Below are 19,227 nucleotides of genomic sequence, written 5' to 3'. Positions count from 1 at the left end.
TTATCATAAGGAGCAACATTTTTTTTGCTGATTTTAGATCTTAGAGGTTTCTTTTGAGACTTTATTGAAGAAATCGATGCGTCTCAAAACGCGTCTTATTCAATAATTATTTTGAATAATTCTTCGAACGCCGACAGCAGTTGACATTGTACAGACGTTGTACAGACATGTCTGACATTGTACATCCAATTTGAAATTTACATTCGCCGTCTCTCCGGCATGCGGGTATTCTCTTTGCCGACATCACAACATCAAAAGACGGCCGGCTACACGAAAATATCTTCCATCGCTTGAAACATTATTTAAGGCGAAATGTTGACAGAATAAGGGAGGATTTGATGTAACCGTCATATTACTTAGCAACTTGGAGTTTACTCGACAATGTTAATTGTTTTGTGAAAGTTTGAGGAAATGCCTTCAAATAATTTGTGATTTATAGTGTTTATTGATGTTTCTAATTAAAATACCTACCTACCTTATGTAGTAATTCTCGTTTGCCATCATATTTATGCTGAATCGAAGCTTTGATAGATACGCAGAACTATTAAATACTTCTGAATATAAATATATATATTCGTCCCCTATTGTCTCAAAAACTTTCGTTGAAAAATTCAATGTTTATTCTTATTAGTGTCGGGAGTGTTTAAATAGTAGTTTAAATGTAGAAGAAGTCGAGGACACCCGAGGAAGACTTACGAATGTATGCAGGGGTGTTGTGGTGCAATGTTTTTAAATAATTAATCAAATTACAGTATAAAATAATTCAAACAGTAAGTTTTCACTGCTTTTGATTTTTTAATGTTCCTCTTCTATAGATGCTGGTGCTTGTGTCTAGAGGAGTAATGAGCATCAGGATTAAGCATATTTAGTGATTGTAATTATAAATATTAAAATTTATAGTTAATTAAAAAGATAGCTTCATCATTTTGGTAAAATAATTAACCTATTATGGCATTACTTTGTATAGTATACGTACATTTAATACGAATTATTTCATGAGCATCATTAGAACTATCTTCACTACTGGGTACAGGAAAGATATTTATTATTTAGACCAATAGTTATTTGTTTGCACTCAGCGGCAAAATTCTGCCTTAAGACCTTCCAGTTCCCCTGAAAACATTAGAATTGAGTGTGTAAAACTACAAAGCTCTCAAATCGGCATATTTTAAAATTGAATTCTCGCTTTAACATTTATCTCAAAGAAATTATTTATCGCAGCCTTAAATTTGAGAAATTCCGCCCGTTACCCGTACCGTCTACCAACTTCTAACCGCGGAAAAAGCATAATATCCTTGGATTGCTCTACTAACATTTGCCTATTCAGATTCTCTTATCCGGAGCAATATCGATATCTGAATGGAGCATCTCTTCCGCTTCTGGCAGTTCCACTCCTGCTCTCTAGAACGTATCGGGAAATCGGCACACTTGGAAAGTAGTAAAAATATTAACGTATCTTGCATCTTAGAGGACAATATTCAAGGTTTTTTTTAACTCTAAGTAGGGCGTAAAGTTTCACTTCTATAGTGATACATAATACATTTATGTTTAGTATTATATCCACAACATGTTTTAATTTGTTTTTGTGAACGTAATTTTACTCTTTTAATATCCAATAATAGTAAATAGTTAAATTTCTAATTTTTGTAGAGAATATTCCTTATCTTAAATTTTACGTTTGTGAATCTAAGTACCTACCTAGGCTACATGTAAATGTAGACTTAATGCTGTTTTTTCAAATAAAGAGTATATCATGTAAACCTTATTTTATTTATGCTCACTGAATTTTAATGGTCTCTCGAACGGTGTGTCATATCATTTGTAAACTCCAGCGTTTTTGTGGCAGAATAGCATACCGTGGAGATTTGTCCTCGCTCGCCTTGTATGTATTTATCGGGACCTTACGGTTAGTTAGTTCCCCAGTTGTGCCCGCCGACTCAGCACGGCAGATAACAAGATACTGCTCGGATGTGCCGGCATTCCTGAAACTCCTGAAACGCATTTATTTTTATTTAAAATCTGCTCACGTGCAGAGCTTTTATTTAAATCCGTTAAACTCAAACTCACGCGGACAAGGTCTCGACTAAATCCTTTATATTCCTTTGGCCACGTGAGAAATGGCTGGCGGGGTATACATTTCATTTTGTCAAATGTAAAACTTTCGGCACTCGTGTAATATCTATACGACCACTGAACAGAAAGCTAAAATAAATTAGATCCATTTAGAAAATATCTTTTCTTTTTTTTTTTTAAAAAGAAAGACAAACATTCCCAGGTTACGAATAACCCAACAATGTTTGAAAATCTCCTACTACCACCACAGAAAGCCGAAAATGTTACTTGTGTTGTGATGGAGGACTTAGCCAATAATAATACTTAACTACTACAGATGATGATATTTGATAATGTTTTGTAAATTTCTCCCAAAGTATTAACAAACAAATCACTACACACCAACAATAACCAGTCTTCTGAGATGCCAAATCTAACAACTGTCATGACAATTCTATATCGAAAGTCTCTTGTTATATTGACTCTTCCATGTCCCGAATGAGGTATTTAATTCACTTGCTCGTGCAAACTTCTTAAAGCGTTCCGAATATTCTCGTAACAAAACAGTTTTCTTCAATACATAACAGTTTAGCAGGATAGATGATTTTCAGTCGATTTATTGTTGTTTATTACAGGATTTTTAGTTCTCGTGAGATTTCGGAAACCCATTTCTTATGTTAATATGATTAGTGTTTTTGTAATAACCATTACGAGAGTTGAATAATGTAATTATAAACTTCCTTAAAGTCTCCCAGTAGTTAATTTCAGTAGTTAATTTAGAATCCTCTTATAAGAAACCAAATTCTAATCTCATTGGAATACCGTAGCGAAGTATCCCGATGTTTGAATTTTAATTGCGCGCCAAACTTTCAACTAATTTGGTTTTTGTTTGATCTGAAACTCCGAAGATGTCTGATTCTATCATTGGCGCAGATTTACTCTCTCCGAGTCATTACCGCGGGGCTAAAATCGGTTCTTGTTCGCCTTATCTTAAATTACTACAAATACTCCAATACCTCCAGAAGCTTCTGTACTCCTTGTATTTGATTCGGGTTCTGAATAATACATTTACTCCTAATTATTATTCTTAAGTAAATATTTCCGAATATAGCTTAGAAAGTTTCGACGTCGTCTGATATTTGCATATTTTTGACCAAATACAAATTCAAAGAATTTGCGGTTTGAAATATTGTCTGCTAATTTCAATCAGTATTCTGAATTTCGTTTTTCTACTTTATTTTGATGAAGATGAGAATATTTATTTTTGACGTTGAAATTCATGATTGAAAAAATGCGTAAAACATTCTTGAAATATATTTATTAGCGTATTTAATTAAAATTCCTAGTCAAGATTTTCTTTGGGCTGCTGTCGGCATTGTCATTTCATTCAACTATTTTAATACGATGTTTTGAAAATTACTAACCAATGTTAGTAGATTTGCTCTCTAGTGTTATGCGCGTTATATCAAAGTCACAAAGAACACCCCGTTATTAATTACCCCATTAACTAAATAATAGAACTTAACGATCGGCATGCATCTTCCTTCATTATGAACCTTTTGTGTAAGTATGAATTTTGTATATATTCTTCTTAATTATCCTAAAGATAGGTGACTATCTAATATGTACTATGTACGTAGTACATCGGTGTTTTCAACAAATATTCTAATTATAGTCTATACCATACTAAATGTCTTCCCAGTTTAGATTCACGCGATAAGCGCTGTACTGAAAACTCATTCTCAAAGACAAGACACATTGGAAATTTTCATATTCACTCTACGGTAATGACAGGACACCAACACCTACAACAGAAGTAACTAACTCTCACTCTGTTTTCCCGTAGGAATTTATAAAGAGAAGTGAATGCTTCACATACTCTTTGCTTTTTTCGCATGATACATATTATAATGTTGTTCCGACTGAACTTGAACAAACGTACAAATGCAATAATATTGATTTTTAAGTGTTCTCGAGTAATATTTCCCTACACTTACGCACCAGAAACAGAGAAAATTACGACGTATATAATATATAAACGAACTTCAAAGCTGTATTCTCTTAACGCATCAATAAGTATCGGTGAGACAAATCCTCTAAGCGAGAAAATATTTCCATCATTAATTCAGTAACGGCGATAGATGGCGGGCGTGCGTGATCGCTAATAGCGTCACGACGCCTATCTGTAGCGACGTCGGCGTCGGAATACTAACGCCTCGTTACACATTTCAGGGAAACAATGGTGAATTCGCCAAATTAAATGCTACTTTGGGAATCAATATTGAGAATGATAATACCATGTGAAAAAGCCTACAATTTTCCTTCACTTGTAATCTTCTCTCGTTAGTTTCTCTGATAAGTGAATTTCGTTTTCGTTTATATTTATTCTTCCTAGTTTTTTTAGTCCTAGCTGCTCAGAGCTTTTGGAAATATGGGGTCTCTCTTTTAGGAATTTATCGTACCTTTAAAAACAAATATTAAATATCCACAAATGCTACGTTATATTAATTATAAACTTTTTATACCAATCATTGTGTATTTTGCTTTTTCTATTCATGGAATATACATATATTTGTAACGTGAACACCACACAAGAGTCTCAATCGTCGAGAGCCAGTGAGACTATGATATTCTCAATTGGGTATGTTGTGAGGTTAAAGGAATTGGGGAGGTAAAGGATACGGGGAAGACAAAAGTGGAGATCGTACCTGGCTATTCAGATCTGGTCACCAAATACGGTTAAAGCCATTTCAAGCAACGTTTTGAAAATATTTTTTTTTAATTCCGAATGGTAGTCTTACATTAGGTCGATTCTGAGATTATCCTTCACTCTGGAACGTGCTGCAAATATGGTATATATAATATTTAATGAATTATTCGTAAAATAACGCAAATTAATTTTACTTGCCCACGCCTGCGATCTCCGGATTGTTAGTCGAAAGCATTGCCCCTCAACCACGGAGGCCACATAGACTGAAGAGGTCCCTATTGAAGAGGCAGATTTTTCCCTACCTTTTTCCCTTTCTTCCTTCAGTTTCACAACATTTCCCAACAGGTAACCCCTTTACATGTACGTTTCTGCTAGCATTCTATTTCTTGTTAGATGAAATTAAACCTAGAAGAAAATGTGCTCAGAAATACATATTCATAATATTATGTATCTATGTAGAATATAATTAACCTTTGAAATAAATATGAAGGAACTTGAGTAAAAATATTATGGCTTTTAAACATATATTCATATAAATCAACAAAGGCCGATTCTGAATATATAAGTTTTGGTATATACAATTACAAGTTGAATTAATAAATCGTTTGTTAAAAACGATTAAAACCGTGGGAGAGTGAAGTGGTCTGCGGTCGGAACACCGCGCGTCTAGATTGCTCCTGGCTCGTTTTACAAATAACTAGTGTTTTACTCAAGTTATACATCTGAAATTTGTCACACATTCGTATTTCCGATGTTATCACTATCGGAAAAGAAGAAATGTACGATTTAAGGGAAATGCTTTAAAAATAATCAAATTTTTGTTTGAATTATTCATAACACATAGATCAAAGCAAGGATACGTCGCGACAACTCAAGTGGTGCAAAATGTGAAGTTGCAAGAAAGGGAAAGAAGGGGACAAAAGAGCCGAGAAGAGACAAGAAGGTGCGGTAAGACTTAAGAACATGCAAGAAGAGACAAGGCGAGTCACGCAGTCGTGAGAAGATGCAAAAATGTGCAAGGAGACCCAAGGCGAGCCAAGAAGAGGCGAGAAGAACCAAGGGAAACCAGAAGAGAAAATAAGAGCCAATGACAGCCAAAATATAAAAGACGAACTAGGAAGAACAAAAAAGAGACAAGAAAATTTAAGAAGAGCCAAGAAGAAAGAAGAAATAAAGAAGCAAAAAATAACGCCCAGTTAATTCCTTTATTCCTGTCTATCCTGAAATCCAATCTTGGCTTACGAGAAAATTGTGAAAATATATTTTTTAAATACCACTCGTTTAAAGTAGGACAAAAATCTAGACACATGCCTCAGTTATATTTAAAGTTACCCTGCGAATTTGTTCATACCTATAACATGTTACAGAACAAAATGTGTTTTCAACATTTTTCGAAGCATACTTGTCAATTTTTTTCTTTCTAGGAAATTCGTATAATTACCGTTTTGGCTCTACAAATGTATAGATATTATTTTCAAAAACAACGTGTATTTTTTTGGAACTATTCATAATTTAATTAAAATAAACATTTGCCTATTATTTCTTATTAAGAAATACATTTAATACAATATCAATCGTTCGGTAACCATTCTCTGCCGCCTTATCGCATATTAAACTTTTAAAAGTGGAAGTGTTCCAACCTGTCCAAATCGCTACCTTATTTCGGCTGAGGCTATTTGTCAAGCGGCGGCGGGTCCCGGGTCCCGGGACCCAGTCTCGGCTGATCAATGGCTCTAGTTTCGCGTGGTAGGGCCGACGCACTTTCCAACTGTTGTTACGCTAAAAGAAAAATCGACACACGGTGATGGTTGACTGCCAAATCGCGGTTCTTATAGCCCAGCAATTTGTCAACAGGATTTGGAATCTTTGTACACATAGGGTTTCACTTTGAAGTTGAAACGCAAAACTTTTACTACTGCTTATTTGGCGCGGGTAAAAAAATTCAGATTTCTTTTTTTTTATCCATGGACTTACCGTATGTTGTGCGTAGACGTGTATAGGGTAATTTGTTTATCTACTGACTATCCGTATGTTATGTGTATACGTGTAGAGGGTACTTTGTTTATCTACTGACTTTCCGTACATTGTGTGTAGACGTGTAGAGGGTAATTTTATTGTTGATAAATTGACATATTTTATTAACACGTACGTTGCTTTATTTTATACCGTATACGAGTTTCAAATTTCCGGAGTCAAAATATGTCATTAACTGTGTGAAAATGGAAGTATGGGAAGTTTAGAAAGTACCAGAATATTCATATCCGATCACTAAACATAGTTCAGGCCATTTCAAACAACGTTTCTATTTTGAATTTTACATTATTTTGTTTTATTTTTTATTAATGTTTACTCAGAAAAATAACTTTACATAATTTACAGAAAATAAATAAATCATTTCACCTAATTCTTTACAAAAGATGAACCACCATAATAAAGCTAAGCGGACGGGGATGTGTCATTTTGTTAGTTATTTTTTTATTTATATGCCAAAGTATTCAGTTTATATTTTCAGTCTGTTTTTTTAACGTGAAGTTTAAAATCTTTAATTTTATTTATATTTGGGATAACTTTTGATAATAAGTTTTTTTTTAATTAAACCAAGATATTTATAGTTATATTTCTCCATTGTTTTTTTTTTACATTTTTGAGTTGGGAGATTTGAAGTTTGTCCGGGTAATCTATCGTTTCTAAATAGTGTTGTGTTATTTAGAATATTATCTTTACAAATTTGTAATAATCTATGGTAAAAGTATAATGTATTATGGATGTAATTATTCTGTGTTTTTTTTAAGAAATTATTTATGTAGGTAATTTTTGACTAACACGGAGATCAAATTGATGAAAACTTGAACATATGAATTTGTTTTAAACCACACACATCCCACACACGTTTTATTTTCACACATCTCTACCGATTTCAGAAGTGCCCTTCCTTCATCATGAGATATCATCAATATGATGCATTAATTTACCTTAGATTTATCGGTTGTGCTGCCAGTACCATTTCCTCTGCTTCTTTTTATATTTAAAGCATCGTTCCTCAAACATATCACGAATGAAACTCATGTAAACATGTGCTGTGAATCACGAACGTTAAACATTTTTTTTGATTTTTATAATATCATTACGAGAGGGAGATAAAAAAATCCCCACCTCACGTGTAACGCTTAAATCCTCTTAAATTATCCGTATCCAGTGATCTACGGGATTAAACGAGATCATGTTATGGAGCGCATTATCGCAATTTGTGTATGGAGCTAAGCACTCATTTGAGCCAGTGAGAATCACAACCCTTATATTAGAACCTACGGAATCCGGTATTAGCAAATCGTCCCTAATAAGTCAGGAGCTACGTGCTCTGAATCCATACTGCGCCACTACCTCTCTACTACATGTTGAACTAGCTTTTGTATGGGAGAAGTAAGTACCGAATGTCAGCTTGCCTTTTGAACCGTCTACTGAAAAGTTTTGTGGAAAAGTCGCGACCGAATTTATGGAAAGTTGCCATCAAATGAACGTAGGTTTTACCAGCGTCACATGTGAAATGGATTCAAGTTCTCATGGAGAAACGGGTGCACAATTCATTGTTTTATTTCAACGAAGTGTGAAAAATTACATTTGATTTAGAGATACCATTGTTGTCCGTGCTCAGATTAATTATAATCCGATATTTCACAAGCCTTTTTGTATTTCAGTTATTTTTTTGATAATTTTGATGTGATTCAAATTGCTTCAATATTTATATTCCAGGCTTAATATTTTTCTTCTTCCATTTCATTTGAATACATTATATCTACTCGTACCTCATAAACCAACAATGGTAAAGTTAAATAGAATGAACAAGGGTCGTGAATATAGACCCATTTAATTTGCCGTTTTTAACGAAATATCCTGTGTTTTTTTCGTTTTGCGTAGAATTATTCAAATGTTTACACTGACGTCGTCTTATTGCGTCGAGTAAAAATGTGTTTGCAAAGCAACATGGCTCATGGGGTCTGAAGCAGAAATTGGTTGTTTTCTTTTTCTCCAATTGACTTTTCTAGGTGTAAAAGCGTAAATATACGTTCAAAGTGTTTTTTTTACGAACTTTGTTTGTCATCCCCCCGGAATACGATCATCTACCTTATTTTTGGTCGGGTTGTTTTGAATAATATTCAGATTTTGGCAGAACCCAACAATTCACCTCTTTCTCCGTCTCATAATAATAAAATAACACGTTTGAATATTATTCGTCTGTGAATTAAATTACTTAAACAAAATAACTTTATCCGTTCGAGCACTAAGAGAAAACAAATCACAAAAGGAGTTAAAACGTACCAACGTACAAACAGGTAGGAATTCCAGATCGGAGGATTTATGATTTCTAAATATATATATATATATTTTTTTTTTTAAAAGTCAAACATTCCCGGGTTACGAATAACCTATTTGAAAATCTCCTACTACCACCACAGTAAGCGAAAAATGTTGCTTGTGTTATGATGGAGAACTTAGCCAGTCGAGGAATTGAACACACAACGCCTTGGTTGGACCCAAGCGCGATGTCAACTCGGCCACCGACCGGTCAATCTATATTGATTTAATATAATTATAATATTGCGTAAATAATGTTTTTCCTTTCCCATTGTTATGACATAACTTCACACTTCACTGTACTCGGTTCGATTCCACAGCAGTGTCTATATATATATAGACACTTATAAATACATATATTATATATGTGTTGTGCTGCTTCTTTTTTTTAACGTTGTCCGAGAGACCCTTGGGTTTCCTTTTGGAACTATGTCAACTTTAGGATGCTGTGTTTAGGAAGGTATTTTCAAGAAACTAAAAGATTTTACATACTGTGTGAAGGCAATGATCAATGCGATTTCTTTAAATGATCAAAAATCTTTCATGGGTTTTAAAAAACTGCTTCTTGCACGTGAAGTGCGAGCAAATAATTAAACCGAGCAATTAACTACATCCAAATCTACCAGGAGCACAGAGCGGGTAAGGGGGTTCGTCTCGAGTACTTTTCTCACCTGTTCGTCGGGGCTCCTTCGCTCCCGCCCACCTCACTCCCGGTTTTTTATGCGCGAGAACAAAAGGCCGCGCCGGGCCGTCTGGGACACTTTTATCTCCCTGATCTAATGCACCTTTGTGGTGCCCCGCTTGTGGGACGTGACTGCCGGGAAGCAGCCAACTTAACAGAATAAGGGAGATATTGTTTCAAACGGATTTTGAGGTTTAAAATATCCCATTACTTCTTCTTTGGTTACTGTGGCGGTTTTCTATATATTGCGTCTGTGCGGTGAACCTCCACTAAATAGATGAGAAAATTTATTTATTTAAGACAAAGTTGCATATCAGCACATTATAGACAACGCGCCATTAAAATTCAGCCTTTAAAATCCAAGTGAAAAAAAAACCGGTTGGAGTGCAACCCATGTTTTGGTGCGTTATAGAATCAACACAAAATACTTCATGAAAAAAAAACCGACACAATCTCCCTGACGCAAAACTGAGCAAAACCTGAGCCAAATTAAGACTAGCGTTATGCGCCGCTAATCGTCCTCCGGAGATTGACGATGTCAGCGAGATTACCCGAGATCTGTCGCGGCGCGGCCGACTGGCTTTTCACAATAAGGATACAATATTATGTTATGGTATTTAACTTTCTATAGTAGTTCTAGTAAATTTTGTAAATTTTTATTTTCATGTGCCTTCATTTCTCTAACCGTTCGCTTAATGGTATTTGTAAATCTACTTGTAAAATGAACAGATTTTAACGCATCTATACTTATGTTTTCGTGTTAAAAATTCAATCCTCTCTGGGTCTAACCATATATTCCTTAGCTACTTTTCAGAAAGTTTGGCATTTTCCGTATTTTCTAAGTCTCTGGCTATGCAATATTGTGCTTTAATATATTTTCTTTTATTGAGCTTTCTCAAGTATTGTTTCGGGTTTGAAATTGAAAGCAGTTATGTTTATTGATTGACGCGAACATTCTTGTCATAACCGTGTTCCCGATAGCAGAATATAGATTTGTGTACATAAAAAATAATTTCCCCGTAGTAGGTACCCTTCTATCAACTTCACTCAAATGAAGTGACTGCCGTTGTCCTGACCTTACAACAACAGTACATCTTGATTAATACCATGAACCGCCACTGTTCGGTAAGAAAATTCTGACCGGATTTACCGCTTTTTACTATTTATGATTTTTCTCACGATAAATCACGTTATGTGCCCTCTAAGGGTGAATTATCTTATCTCAATTATTGGATTTCCATGAGCAATCACTTATAGATCAGAATTTATTATGGTACTTTATTATGAAAATATGATGTCGTTAAAGCTGTCCTTGGCCCAGTAGAACTATTTACTAAAAACCGTCATAACATTTCGGCGGTAGGCGAATAATAATAATAATAATAATATTTGTATAGTGCCGTTTTTGTGCAAAAACCACCTCAAGAGCGAAAGTATGAACCTCCAAACAACTCTGTCTTGGTACACAATCCTTCCTTTGTTTACGTTCATACATACTCTCTGCACACCGGCACAAATATATTTGCTTCACTTGAGAGTACCGTGTCTTCCTCGGGCATTACTCTTTGATGACCACAAAATAATACATGAAAAAATCGCAAAATTATAGATACACGGTTTTTCCTAAATTCATATTTTTTCTTTCCTTTTTTAGAGTACGCAACCTATAAAAACTATACGTTGCTGATCGGTAGCTAATTGGTTGCTGAGAGCAACTCAATGCGCGTTACAATACTTAAACCTTTTCATAGTAACACCGCGGATTCGCACACATACACTGATCATGATTAGTTTAATCAAACACTGTCTTAAAACTTTTCCAAAACGTTTGATCGTGATTTGCACATTCAACAAGACTGAGACAGATTAGTAATTCAAAAATTATCATATTTCATGGGTCAGTGACGTAAGTTACGACGGCGAACAAAAATCAAATACAACAAGTCTGAAAATCTTAAGTTATCATTTTTCACGGGGCAGATCATAATCCATCTCGGGATAATCACCTGGAGCAATGAGCTGCGCTGACATCCCAGCCTAGAGTAAATCGACAGTCATCTGTCAGGCCCTCTCCTCCCCTTTCCACGGTCCAGCAATGAGAGGAAGGGAGATGGAGGGATAACTAATTTGGGACAGACCCCGTTTATTTTATTTTTCAAATCTCCCCCCAGCTCGTTGATATGACAAATTACGCGAGCTGTGCAAAGAAATGTTTTTTCAGTGTCGACTTACGTATGCATATTTCGGATTTAAAATCATGACAGTATTACCCTTAACGACAGGGTTTAAAAAACTCACCCTATCCACTTATAATTGCATGTTATGTGACTCGATAGAAATATGTAGATGGAGTGAAATGCATTAATAGTTCAACAAGTAAATCTATTGAGAATTTATAACATTAATAATTCTGACTGCTACACACACCTCTTCTGATAAACTCTACGAAAATATGGTCCACCCTATCCATCTCTAATATTAAATAATAACAATAACGTTGTTTCCAAAACATCATTTACTCTCCAAATTATGTTTGCGCCGAACGAAGTCACAAGGCTAAAGTATTTTCTAAGATCGAAAAATTAATTTCAAAATACTTTGTTACAAAGATCGCTATCGTTAGGTTTTATTGATGAACTGAAATATGTGTATATAAATATGAAATATGTGTGATCTATTAATACATTCTAAAATCATCACAACTTATCTATGAATACTAAATGTCCTAAAATATCGATGGTAGAGTTGTAAAACATATTATTACAAGGATCGTTAGTGTTAATTTCACGCAACGTCACATTTTATTTCCGAGATTTTCATCAAAATGGTAATCATTTGTCGTGCCATTTATGCTTTGGTAATGAAAATCTGTACTTCTAGAAACGAAAGAATTATACATTCCTGATCCCCCACCTGGATATTTTTTAAATTTCCTCTATACTTTAATAAAGTCGGCAAACATTAATCATCAATAATTATTATTATACTCACCTTTAAAATTTGTAACTTTTTTATTTTTCCTTTGAATCAACAATATGCGTTATTGACTTACTTCATGGTTTCTATTATAAAACTCAACTTTTTAAATTGAATTTAACTTGAATTAGTCGAATGACCGTTAGCATCTCTGATTAGCGTTAAATTTATATGTTATTATGAATGGTGTGTATAAATATAATTTATATGCATAAAATCACTACATAATATAGAACGATTTAAAATAATTAGTAATTCTATTAACCCCTCAGGCCTCCGGCATATTTCTGCTTTGCAATAAAATCTAAATAATTGGAATATTTCCGAACGTATCTAAAACTATAAAACTGTTTTTGAATGGTGATTTTTATTAGAAATAAAAATATTTTTTAATACAAGCATGAAAAAGTTTTAAAAACGGCCCACCTTACATTTTTTCAAACTAAAATGACTGATAACGAGATAAGTACAATCACATATATATTTGATTAAAGTGTATTGTACATGGACATTACTGCCACCTCACTTTCTGTCGTTTCATGTACAAATAATGAGAAAAAAATCGCAAATATTTTTTTTTCAGATAGCGGTCGGAAACATTGTATTCGTAGATGGTACATTAAAATTTTGTTGAAAACTTTTCTACATTAAAATTTTTCTGTGGTTAACTATTAGATTTTGATATAAACCGTGGTGTTGTCTCTTACTAACACCGTTTAAATCATATTTCTCACCATGACAGTAAGGGACACACGACGATTTGATTTGACGAGTTGTTAAGGTTTCTGCTCTCCAACATAAACGATATCGAGGACCATTCTGTATTTTACTAAAATGGACACAATATTTTTTTTAGTCAGTTGGTAAAAGATTAATCGAATTTATACTTACTTATTTATATGAGAATACAAGTAAAGTATTCGCATATAAAAGGAACAATATAAAACATTTAAATCTTAGTTGTAAGCCTTCGGCTTAACAGCTTATGGAGTACTTACAGACCTCTTTATTTACATCCAAGCAGTCGATAAACTGATCACCAAATCAGTAAGCATAGGTCATCCTTCTAAAAGCTAACGAACTCTAACATCGTCAGCATCCCTAACGTATTTCGCCGGAGATTGATTCCATCTCCTTTCATCTCCCTCCATCTCAAAGCAATTTGTCTTAAGTGACCTTTAGCTGATTGGTAAGGTGAAATGTCTTCACTAGGTCCTCATTTGTCACCGGATCCACGTTCGTTAAACTGCCTCGGAGGTTTTATTACAAGTTGTACGTCAAACAATCTTTGATCTTTATCCCTCGGTGTATTTTTACCGCCCCTCCTTCAAGAAAAATATAGTAAACCCCGTTCAAGCCAGAAGCAGAATCCTTTACTTATCTGACCGACATTCGTTCTTGGTTTGTATTGGAAGTTTGATCATAACTTGGAAAATATTTTGTAGCGTAATAACATTGACGTGAAATATAACTTGTCAATAGATCCGCACAAAGTAAAGATCCACACAACACCCAAAGTAAAATAATTTGTCACACCACAAAAGTTAGGTATTATGATTAAGTTTAGGTGTTTTTTAAAAATATTTATGTAGTAACTTAAAAAAAATAGTGTGGTTTATTTATTTTTTTATTCTTAAATGTTTAGTCCTCAAATTTCATTAAAAAAAATCGTAATCCTCGACGTAAGTGGGTAAATTAGGGTTTTTATTTGTTTTATCTGTGTGAATTTTTAAAAACTAATTTAACATTAACCTGTGAATGTATTATTGACTCTTCAGTGCCTTTTAGGTAATACGTAAACTGAGAATTATTAAAGATAAGTATATGTATGTTTAAAACATCAACTTATTTAGTTTTAACTCATATTTATAAAATCTTCCCTTAACATCGTTTAACTTTCACCCTTGAAGGCTACATCACACCTCTGCTACGGTTGATCATTTATTAAACACTAGTGTGAATCCGTGCGATCGATAAACATCGCCCAGAACGAACTAAGACATCTCCAGCACACCCTTTCTTTACTTAATTCATTTACCAATCGAGTTCAAATTCCAGTCTTTAAAAGGGTTGCTTCATCCTCAATAAAATCAATAAACATCTCTCAAAAGCTCTCTGCTTTTCTACGGTGAGCTTGTAATTTATTGAGGTTCATTTGATCTGAGAAATGTTTCGGTTCTATAATAATTTCACACGTTCAAACTCACCTCTCCAAACCTTTTCAGCCTCGAATACTTAATCCAGATATGGAAAACTCATCAATTCTAAGTAAGTTTTACGATGTGTAAAAAGGAGACATAACAATAACTTGGTGTGGTTTTAATGGTGGTTCATTGAGACACTCTGGTTTACGAAGTGCCATGCACTTCGTTTGAAACATTAGAGAGACTTAACAAGGGCTTTGGAATGATAGGACACGCTCGGCCACTAGAACAGGACGCTCTTATCCTTTCATGGGATTTCACCCCCTGCTAACTGAAATTGTTAGGAGCGTATCCCTACAGTTTCATACACAAATGCATTCTAAAATAAAACTCAAACATTTTTCTTCTACCATAAAATAATTGACCTTTGGGGGATATATATTCACAATGACAAAACTTTTTTTTTCAATTATGTATACATTTCTAATCCGCTTTTTAAGTATCAATTATAAAACTCTGACAAATTTATTTTTAGGTGAGGTTTATTTGATTTGTTATTTAATATTTTCTTGAACATCCCTGAATTAAGTCTTGTTGTAAGTTTGATAAATTCGTTGTTTTGCATTTTACCCTTTAATTGCTTAATGGTTGCGTCCCTCTGCCGAGAAAACAGCCCTACACCCGCTAAGCTACCCCGGCTTCCAGAGGTGGTGGCTTCTGATACAAGGTTTAGGTCTAATCCTCAAATGGCATACACTTTTACACCCGTGGACCAGCGAGAGATAAAGATATCTTAGCCTGGACACAGCATAAAACTGCTCCACGAACACAGAGTAAAACTGCTTTATGAACATAGTGGTATGTCTGGATTAACTTTGAGAATTGTCAATTCAATGGTCGAGATTTCAAGGTAGTAAAAATAATAACATAAAATTGCACTCCCTTTAAAGATAGTCCGCCAGATTTTCTTTTCGTTTTATGGGATGAATTTGTTTGTGTCACAATAATGTAATATAATATATTTGTCCCAAGGAGTGTGAAGTAGGTAAAGCCAACCAGTACCTTGTATTGTTTTATGCTTTGACAGATTAATTTTTTTGGTACTTACTGATTTAATTACAATGTGACATAGTTATTAATATTTACAAGAGCGCGAGTAAATTGTTAAATTATTAAAAAATAGCACTACCTTGTTACTTTCATCTTACTGTAAAAGGATCGACGTTGACTAAGTAATATACATTTAATAACGAAAGACGAAAAAAATTTCTATCTAGGACAAAATCATAATTGGTATCAAGAAAATTATATCAATTCATCCGTATTATTTCTGTATTATTATTACAACATTACAGGCTTGATTTACCAAATATCTCAATTTTGTTGATTTCATTTAGACGAATCAATGTTTTATTTTCGACTTTTCTTTTTTTAACATTTAAAGATACTTTTATCTTGTTTTAAGGATAAGTTCTATCGTTATAACAACGTATTAATTTATTCTGTGAGTGTTGATTTGACTTTTTAAAAGTAAAGAAGGTTTTCTTAGTAAAAACCTTGAAGAATACAAAATATCTGACAAAATTAGTTTTATTTTGTGTCGAATACATTCTCCACGATACCATGAGACAACTCATCTCTTGTAATTCTATGAATGAATGACCATTCCCGTTAAGGATAATAATTCAAGATCTCCCCTCTAAACTTCGTGGAACACGCGTTCCCTGAAATAACTGCAGAGAATGTCAATGAATTCTTAAGGAAAATGCTAAAAGTACAGTCAAAATATTTGCATTTCTCAACATGAAGATGTTGTATCTCGTGTCACTAGCAATTAGGTACTACTACCCGGTTTTCCCTCTCAAGTTTCAACTCTCTTTTCCAACATATTTTTTTCATATTGGACAGTTCAAAATTACTGAACAAACCACACGCCTTCTTGTTTTTTTTTATTATAAGTTAAATTTTTATTTCATAGCTTCTCGTACATGGCTTAAGAAGAAAAAGATGCCAAGAGCTTAACATTTTACCAACTAAAATATATCAATTTTTTCTGCAAAATACGTCTTCTGACTTCATTGTACCAGTCCTAGATGTATGAAACCAGTCCTAACCTTAATAAACAAGAGGAACAAAGTAGTAAAGTTTTTTAATCATAATATAACAACATATTCTCTTTATTTATTTGGTAATTGCGCGTTTCTGTACCTTCAGATACGTAAGTACATACACGTGATTTGTATTTCTTACTGTCACAAGCGTAGCCCGCTGAAACTTCTCGTAGCGTAAATGTCCTTGATATGAGCTTTATGGCGCTCCGAGGCGCTTCCAAGAGATGGCGTTTTGTTTATGGGACTTCTCGCACTCGCATTACGTATTACTCGCAATGCAACGACCAATTTCAAAGCAATGAGAAAAGAAACTTATCTTCGCCAAGGTACCTAGTTCTTGAAAGCTGTGACATTTATATGCCCAGGTACACACTATTCATAAATACAAAATCAGTGGCGGTTTGCTCCTTTTTTTGCTAGATTAATAAAATTATTGAAAAAAATCTTTTGACGCAGTTGGTATTTTGTATTTATTTCGTTTTCCCTTACATGATTTTCAGGTTTATACCTACTTTGAATTATTACGAACAACATAAAATAATCCAACCCACAACATACTTGTTTTTGTTTTCTTTTACCGCTAAAAAGACATCAGCCGCCAAATTATATAACAAAGATAACAACTGAGATATAAATTATATTACAAAGATAACAACTCAAATATAAATTATGTTACAAAGATAACAACTGAAATATAAATTATATTACAAAGATAACAATTGAAATATAAATTATATTACAAAGATAACAACTGAAATATAATTTTTTATTTATTTTTCGGAATAACTTTATTGAGTAAAACCTCAAATTGTAATATTTAAATATTGAAGACAATATTAGTGATTTCTAAACGAAAATCTGAAACAGAAAAATCAGAAAAGGAAACGGTCACATCTGGGACTCGAACCCAGGACCCTTGTCTGGCAAGGGTCCTGGGTTCGAGTCCCAGATGTAACCGTTTCCTTTTCTGATTTTTCTGTTTCAGATTATCGTTTAGAAATCACTAATATTGTCTTCAATATTTAATTATTGAAATATAAATGTTTAAAAACATCCATTTACTTAGTACAACTAATATAATATGTTTATTAATATTTATATTTTTATGAATATTATTTAGTATTTATATTATTCAATAATTTAATAATTATATGTATTGCATAATAATAATATGTAATAATTTAAGTTAATTTAATTTGTATTTTTATTACATTCAATGTAATTAGTTATTAATAATAACTTTCTTCGGCCCCTACTGTAGTGGTACCTAGTGTCTGTTTTAGATAAACAGACAATTGAACCCAACGGTATAGTCGGTTTCAATGTTGGTTAACATTATTCAAATAATAGATTTTCAATTGCCCAACGATAAATACTACGTAGAAAACGTAACAGTCTAGTATGTACTTGATTGATCAGGAATTTATAAAACAGCCTTAAATTTTATTCTCAATATCTAGCAGATATCAATCATCACGGAGACTATTCTTACTCATGAAAAGAACATAAAGGGTGCCTCATATTTATAACCATATGCGATTTTATTTTAATGATGTTTATTTTTGGTCAAACTCTATTATCCGGAAGCTGGAACCGGAGATACATTGAATATGTGTGCAAAATTCCAGTGAATTTGTGTAACTTTTCCAGTTTTGTAATGCAACGGGCTGCGTAATGGTTATTTATAACGTTGTCAACTCCGGTAATTACCATATATCACGACGGTGGCACCATTTCACAGTTCACTGTTGGTGTAATAAATTTCTTCAATAATAGTTACGGTGGCAATAACATACTGCAATTGATTTCGTGCCGGCAAATGTCTCGTATGAGGAATTGTTGTGCGTGGTCACTGTGTACAGCTCTGTGATTTGATGCCTCACATTTAAATCGGAATATGTTATCATTACTTTTATTTATTTTGTTGAAATCACTTTTTAAGCTATCGAAAATAAATCCTGTACATCACTCATTCAATTATTCTGAAAACATTCCTAATATTCACACATATTAATAACAGATTGTGCTGTACGTCTTTCTGTATCTTTTATTATACGCAAATCACGTGCACAATAAATATGAACTTTTATAATACAACAGTCAAAACATTGGTTTGATTTTCTCCCTATCAATATTGTTGTACTGTTTGACCTTTGAGTTATTAAGTTGCGGACCTTCCTCTTTCTTGAGTCAACATTT

General features: G+C 33.6%; 1 protein-coding gene across 6 annotated transcripts in view; it reads left to right on the top strand.

Annotated features, from left to right (window-relative positions):
- The window catches only part of LOC149423011 (uncharacterized), a 508,308-nt gene that overhangs the window by 475,494 nt on the left and 13,587 nt on the right, over positions 1-19,227 (top strand). The window lies entirely within an intron of this gene.

Source organism: Hesperophylax consimilis, chromosome 6 (genome assembly GCF_061612785.1).
Source record: "Hesperophylax consimilis isolate HC1 chromosome 6, BYU_Hcon_1.0, whole genome shotgun sequence".
Classification (NCBI taxonomy): Eukaryota; Metazoa; Arthropoda; class Insecta; order Trichoptera; family Limnephilidae; genus Hesperophylax; species Hesperophylax consimilis.
The sequence above is the reverse complement of the archived record's forward strand: the minus strand, read 5'-3'. Positions and strand labels throughout refer to the sequence as shown.